Raw genomic sequence first — 7706 nt, 5'->3', positions numbered from 1 at the left:
ATTTGCACATATCGAGCATATTGTGTGTATGTTATTGAAATGCTTGGTATGTGTGGGATCTGACCATCTAGTTGTTTATCTTTAGTAGCCTCTCTTACCGGGAAATGTCTCCTAGTGTTTCCACTGAGCCATGGTAGCTTGCTACTGCTCCGGAACACTTAGGCTGGCCGGCATGTGTCCTTCTTCGTTCCTGTGTCTGTCCCTTCGGGGAAATGTCACGCGATGAATACCGGAGTCCTGTTAGCCCGCTACAGCCCGGTTCACCGGAGTCCTGCTAGCCCAGTGCTACAGCCTGGATTCACTCGCTGATGACCGACACATTCGATGCTGGGTCATGGATGCCTGTCCCTGTAAGTCTGTGCCACTTTGGGTTTACGACTAGTCATGTCAGCCCGGGCTCCTTATCATATGGATGCTAGCGACACTATCATATACGTGAGCCAAAAGACGCAAACGGTCCCGGGCAAAGGTAAGGCGACACCCGTGGGGATACCGTGCGTGAGGCCGCAAAGTGATATGAGGTGCTACAGGCTAGATCGATGTGACATCGAGTCGGGGTCCTGACAATAGGACACCCAAAACAGTTGGGTGTACCTCATGTCTCAGATCCGAAAGCAATAAGGGATTGTTTCTAGAATCGGGTCCTTTCCCGAGGAAAAGTTTCTCTCGAAAGAATTGAGTGGGAGGATGGTGGAGACTTGATGAGGTTATTGAACCGTCTCTTCAACTAGTGTGTGGCAGGGCACAGGGAGTTGTTCCTGCGGCACCTACACCAATTGAAGTGGAAGCTTATGATAGTGATCATGAAACTTCAGATCAAGTCACTACCAAACCTCGTGGGATGACAAGGATGTGTACTACTTCAGAATGGTACGTAATCCTGTCTTGGAAGTCATGTTGCTAGACAACAATGAACCTATGAGCTATGGAGAAGCGATGGTGGGACTGGATTCCAAAATGGCTCGAGGCCATATAATCCTAGAGAGGATCCATATATGAAAACAAAGTGTAGACTTTGGAAGAACTACTTGATGGTCATAAGGCTGTTAGGTACATATGGATTTTAAAAGGAAGACGGACAATGATGGTAAGTATCACCATTAAGAAAGCTCGACTTGTCGTTAAGATGTTTTCCGACAAGTTCAAGGAGTTGACTACGATGAGACTTTCTCACTCGTAGCGATGCTAAGAGTCTGTTGGAATTATATTAGTGATTACTACATTATTTATGAAATCTTGCAGATAGGATGTCAAAACATTGTTTCCTCGACGATTTTCTTGAGGAAAGGTTGTATGTGATACAACCGGAAGGTTTTGTCAATCCTGAAAGATGCTAACAAGTATGCAAAGCTCCAGCAATCCTTCTAAGGACTGGAGTAAGCATCTCGGAGTTGGAATGTATGCTTTGATGAGATGATCAAAGATTTTGGGTGTATGCAAAGTTTGTGAGAAACTTGTATTTCCAAAGAAGTGAGTGGGAGCACTATAGAATTTCTGATGAATATATGTTGTTGACATATTGTTGATCAAAAATGACATAGAATTTCTGGAAAGCATATAGGGTTATTGGGAAAGTGTTTTTCAATGGAAAGCCTGGATTAAGCTACTTGAACATTGAGCATCAAGATCTATAAGGATAGATCAAAACGCTTAATGGTACTTTCAAATGAGCACATACCTTGACATTATCTGGAAGGTGTTCAAGATGGATCAGTCAAAGAAGGAGTTCTTTTCTGAGTTGTAAGGTATGAAGTTAAGACTTAAAGCTCGACCACGGCAGAAGAAAGAGGAAGGATGAAGGTCGTCCCCTATGCTTTTGTCATAGGCTCCATACGGTATGCCATGCTGAGTACCACACCTGATGTGAGCCTTGCCACATATTTGGCAAGAGGGTACAAAGGTGATCTAGGAGTAGATCACCAGATAGCGGTCTAAATTATCCTTAGAGGAATAAGGATATGTTTCTCGGTTATGGAGGTGATAAAGAGTTCGACGTAAAGAGTTACGTCGATGCAAGCTTAACACCTATCCGGATAGCTCTGAGTATAGATACCGGATACATATAATGGAGCAACAATTTAGAATAGCTCCAAGTAGAACAATTATTTGAAATGGCTCCAAATGTAGCGTAGTAGTTGCATCTACAAGATGGCATAGAAATTTGCGAAGTACATACGAATCTGAATGTTGCAGACCCGTTGACTGAAATCTCTCTCACAAGCATAACATGATCAAACCCAGAACTCCTTGGGTGTTAGTCACATGGGGATGTGACCTTGAGTGTCAATCACATATCGATGTGAACTGGATTATTGACTCTAGTGCAAGTGGGAGACTGTTCGAAATATGCCCTAGAGGCAATAATAAATTGGTTATTATTATATTTCCTTGTTCATGATAATCGTTTATTATCCATGCTAGAATTGTATTGATAGGAAACTCCGATACATGTGTGGATACATAGACAACACCATGTCCCTAGTAAGCCTCTAGTTGACTAGCTCGTTGATCAATAGATGGTTACGGTTTCCTGACCATGGACATTGGATGTCGTTGATAAAGGGATCACATCATTAGGAGAATGATGTGATGGACAAGACCCAATCCTAAGCCTAGCACAAGATCATGTAGTTCGTATGCTAAAGCTTTTCTAATGTCAAGTATCATTTCCTTAGACCATGAGATTGTGTAACTCCCGGATACTGTAGGAGTGCTTTGGGTGTGCCAAACGTCACAACGTAACTGGGTGGCTATAAAGGTAAACTACAGGTATCTCCGAAAGTGTCTGCTAGGTTGGCACGAATCGAGACTGGGATTTGTCACTCCGTGTAAACGGAGAGGTATCTCTAGGCCCACTCGGTAGGACATCATCATAATGTGCACAATGTTATCAAGGAGTTGATCACGGGATGATGTGTTACGGAACGAGTAAAGAGACTTGCCGGTAACGAGATTGAACAAGGTATCGGGATACCGACGATCGAATCTCGGGCAAGTATCGTACCACTAGACAAAGGGAATTGTATACGGGATTGATTAAGTCCTTGACATCGTGGTTCATCCGATGAGATCATCGTGGAGCATGTGGGAGCCAATATGGGTATCCAGATCCCACTGTTGGTTATTGACCGGAGAGGTGTCTCGGTCATGTCTGCATGTTTCCCGAACCCGTAGGGTCTACACACTTAAGGTTCGATGATGCTAGGGTTATAGGGAAAGTATGTACGCGGTTACCAAATGTTGTTCGGAGACCCGGATGAGATCCCGGATGTCACGAGGAGTTCCGGAATGGTCCGGAGGTAAAGATTGATATATAGGAAGTATGGTTTTGGCCATCGGAAGTGTTCCGGGCATCACCGGTAGTGTACTGGGACCACCGGAGGGATCCGGGGGTCCACAAGGTGGGGCCACCAGCCCAGGAGGCCTACATGGGCCAATAGTGGGAAGGGACCAGCCCCTAGGTGGGCTGGGGCGCCTCCCACCAAGGCCCAAGGCGCCACCAAGAGGGGAAGGGGGCAAACCCTAGGGCAGATGGGCCCTAAGGCCCACCCTAGGTGCGCCTCCCCTTCTCCCCCTTGTGGCCGCCACCCACATGGGATCTGGGGGCTGCCACCACCCCTAGGGAGGGAACCCTAGGTGGAGGCGCAGCCCCTCCCCTCCCCCTATATATACTTGAGGTTTGGGGCTGCCCAAGACACGCGATTCAATCTCCTGTTGGCGCAGCCCTACCCCTCTCCCTCCTCATCTCTCGTAGTGCTTGGCGAAGCCCTGCTGGAGTCCCGCGCTCCTCCACCACCACCACGCCATCGTGTTGCTGTTGGATGGACTCTTCCCCAACCTCCCCTTCTCCCCTTGCTGGATCAAGGCATAGGAGATGTCACCGGGCTGTACGTGTGTTGAACACGGAGGTGCCGTCCGTTCGGCACTAGGATCATCGGTGATTTGGATCACGATGAGCACGACTCCATCAACCCCGTTCACTTGAACGCTTCCGCTTAGCGATCTACAAGGGTATGTAGATGCACTCTCCTTCCCTCGTTGCTAGATTACTCCATAGATTGATCTTGGTGATGCGTAGAAAATTTTGAATTTCTGCTACATTCCCCAACACTGGGGTGAGTCAAGCGACCTGAGGCGAGGCCGGCGGTGACCTATGGAAGGAAGGGGACGCCAGCGACCTTGGGACGGAAGGGGAAGTCGGCGACCTTGGGAAGGAAGGGGAGGCCGGTGAATTGGGGTAGGGGATGAGGGTGACCTGGGGAAGGGCGGCTGGGAGCTGCTCGGCCCGTCGTCGCTGTCAGCAGCCGGCGGCCACCGCCCGTCGCTTAGAGGACGAGGGGAATGGAGAAAAAGGAGTAGTATCGAGAAGGAGATTTAGGCGATGGGAGGAGGGGAACAGCAGCCGCGCCAGGCGACATGCCTCGCCGTGCCGCTTGGTGGCCGAGATGAGGCCGCCCAATGCTCTGCTCTGATGGGCCTCCTCTGCTCGATGGTTGCACTGGTTGAGGTTCGTCCTTCTATGGTTCGCATGTTCTTCGTCTTTGCTTTGGATTCATTGTGCTAATTTCGCATGTTTGCCTTTGTTTCGTTCATGTGCGGTTTGGTATGGTTTCCTGTTGTCAGTTGTGTCGAGCCTTGGGTCTTGTTTGTCCTTCGCATTGAGGTTAGTGCACTCCTTTTGTGCTTGCCTATATAATATTTGATGAAATGCATGTGTGATGACGCTTGTTCTACGGTTCATCCTACTTCTGTCGCTAGCGCTTCTTCTCATCTGTCCTGCTACTAACCCAATGTGATGCTGCTTGCTGCCTTGGGGTAAATAGGCCATTCTGTTGCTTCTGTGATCGGCGAGTGTTCATTGCATGCTTGTGTGTCGTTGTGCTCTGACCGCTTGTTTTTTTTGTGTATTTCATAGGTTGTACGATCTCTTCTATCGCTGCATCGTTCGACTCATTACGGTTTTATTGTTTCCTTTCTACTACATTTGTGTGTGTTTTACTTTCAGTATATTCTATGTCATGTTGTGTGCCTTAGTGATCTTTTAAATATTTGTATGTCATGTTGATCATTTAAATGTTTCGGATATGGTCAGTATCGTGCTACTTAGATCTCGTGTATGTGTGTGAGCAATATCATTGAATTTCTCCTGAGATCTCTCTAGACCATTCCAAATGTATTTTAGTTTGGTGTTTGTATTAACTAGTAGAAGAAGGGATGCAACTCAAAAGAATTTGAGATGTATAAACATGAAAGCACTAAAGTTTGCTCGAAGCAAAGATGTCTAGCCTAGATACATATGGCAAGAATCTTTAGAGGTTGACTTATTTTCAGCTGCTATTGAGATGTATACTTGCCCATAGGTCACAACGCATGAAGTTACTTCCTTTTGGTTTTGATTTTGAAATATATGTGTCATAGGTCACAACTGACGAAGTTACTTCCTTTTGGTGAAGGTTTGAATATCATCATATCTTGACTGAGAGGCAGACATTTTGGAAGGTTCTCGTCTCTATAGATTAGTTGACAGGATGAAAATTTAAGTTTATTGAAGCTCTTCTTTAGAAGGCGGGGGTCTGCTTTGGTTTCTTGCTATTTGCCTTTCTCTTAAAGTACTTGATTGGATGCATCTGGCAGCTTATAAATCAATAATTTTGATGGTTCTACTTTTTAAATTTATAACTCTTAGGCTTTTCTCTTAAAAATAACATGAGTTATTTTTTAGGGGAAATAGCTTTTGTTCACTTAATAAATCATGTTTGTTATAATTAGTTCTGCTATATCAAAAAGTAGTGCCTCGTGCCGGGTAGCATCCATGTTGATATTTCTCCATGCCTTCTTCACCTCAATAGATTGCCTTCCATCTAACAGTGCTACTGTTCTTGATCATAAAATCTCATATTGTTCTAATTTTACTAGATGAAGCTACAATGGTTGGCTATTGTTCTTGATCATAAGATCTCATATTGTTCTAATTTTACTAGATGAAGCTAGAATGGTTAACATATGTAGTGCAGGTTTTTAGTTTGTTATATTGAACATGCCTGCCATTCTTGCTCATATGATTTTGTATCCTATACATGCCTTTAGGCTACTAGAGTTTCACTATTGTTTAATTTAGGAAGAGTAGATTGATCCATTATCAAGGGCAGCATGAATTTTACGTGATTCAACACCTTCATTAAGTTCCCCTTCTTTTAGCATATTAGTTGCTACCTGAGATAGTACCAAGCATGATCTTTGGTTTGCCATGTACAACACCGTGCAGTCATTTTATTAAGTTAGCATTTGTAATTTTGCATTTATATGGTTCATGTGCAAGTTAAACACGTCTGTCCAGTAATACTAATATTAAGTTTATAATGTTGGCACAGTCTATTATTGCCGTTATCTTCTTGGGAGTACTTGAGAAGGCGTGGCTGGGAATGCAGGGACACGCCATGGCAGAGACGCGTGGTCGACAGGAGGAGTCAGGGAGGCATGAAGGTGGACATGTGGATGTTATCTTGGCATTGACACATTTCATTCCACCGATGCTGCATACCAAGGTTAGTGAATGACATCATGGCCATGCCTTGTCTAATTCTTGCTTGAATTTTTGGTTTTCTATGCTTGGATATATGTTTAGTTCCCACATTGTTTTTCTCATGTGGAGTTGAAACCACATTTCGTCACCCCAGGAGCCTACATAGCTCCGCCATTGACGGCTTTTATAGTCGGTTTACCGTGTCATCTATTCAGAATCAAGCAAATTTGGGCCTCTAAAAAACAATCAGGTTGATATAGTAATTTTGACAAGACGAGAGACTATAATTTTTCTGTGTTTTCCTCTCGTTAATTTTGAAAACCTTTGACATGAAAATGTTTCCTGTCTTTTGGTCTAACCTGTCGTAATTTTGTCTCATGGATCCATCTATATGAGAACCTTCTAAGTGGAAGTCAAATGGTGGAGCCTCAGTATGTTTTTTTAAGTTAAGTTGAAAAGTTTTTACATGATATTTGAACTGAAACTTAACTATGTCATGACTGGTACTTCATTTGAGACTCTTGGCTGAGTATAGATACAACGACCAGACCTTCTCTGTCTTGATTCTTAATGCCTTCTTCGTTTTAGTCTCCATCTACACGTGCAATCAATAATTTTGCTAGAGGTGTCTATATAATTGTATTACGCATTGTTTTTCTGCTATATGTAAATAACACTTACCTTGGTTTTGGCGGTGGTGGTGCAGGATTCGTTGGAAGCCACACAGGTGATACATCTCCAATGTATCTATAATTTTTGATTGCTCCATGCTATGTTATCTACTGTTTTGGACATTATTGGGCTTTATTATCCACTTTTATATTATTTTTGGGACTAACCTATTAACCGGAGGCCCAGACCAGAATTGTTGTTTTTTTGCCTATTTTAGGGTTTCGAAGAAAAGGAATATCAAACGGAGTCCAAACGGAATGAAACCTTCGGGAACGTGATTTTTGGAACGAACAAGATCCAGGAGACTTGGACCCTACATCAAGCAACCAACAGGGAGGCCATGAGGTAGGGGGGCGCCCCCCCCCCCAGGCACGCCCTCCACCCTTGTGGGCCCCTGTTGCTCCACTGACGTACTTCTTCCTCCTATATATACCTACGTACCCCCAAACAATCAGATACGGAGCCAAAACCCTAATTCCACCGCTATAACTTTTTGTATCCATGAGATCCC

The sequence above is a fragment of the Triticum dicoccoides genome, chromosome 4A (genome assembly GCF_002162155.2).
Source record: "Triticum dicoccoides isolate Atlit2015 ecotype Zavitan chromosome 4A, WEW_v2.0, whole genome shotgun sequence".
Lineage (NCBI taxonomy): Eukaryota > Viridiplantae > Streptophyta > Magnoliopsida > Poales > Poaceae > Triticum > Triticum dicoccoides.
This window is presented reverse-complemented; position numbering follows the sequence as displayed.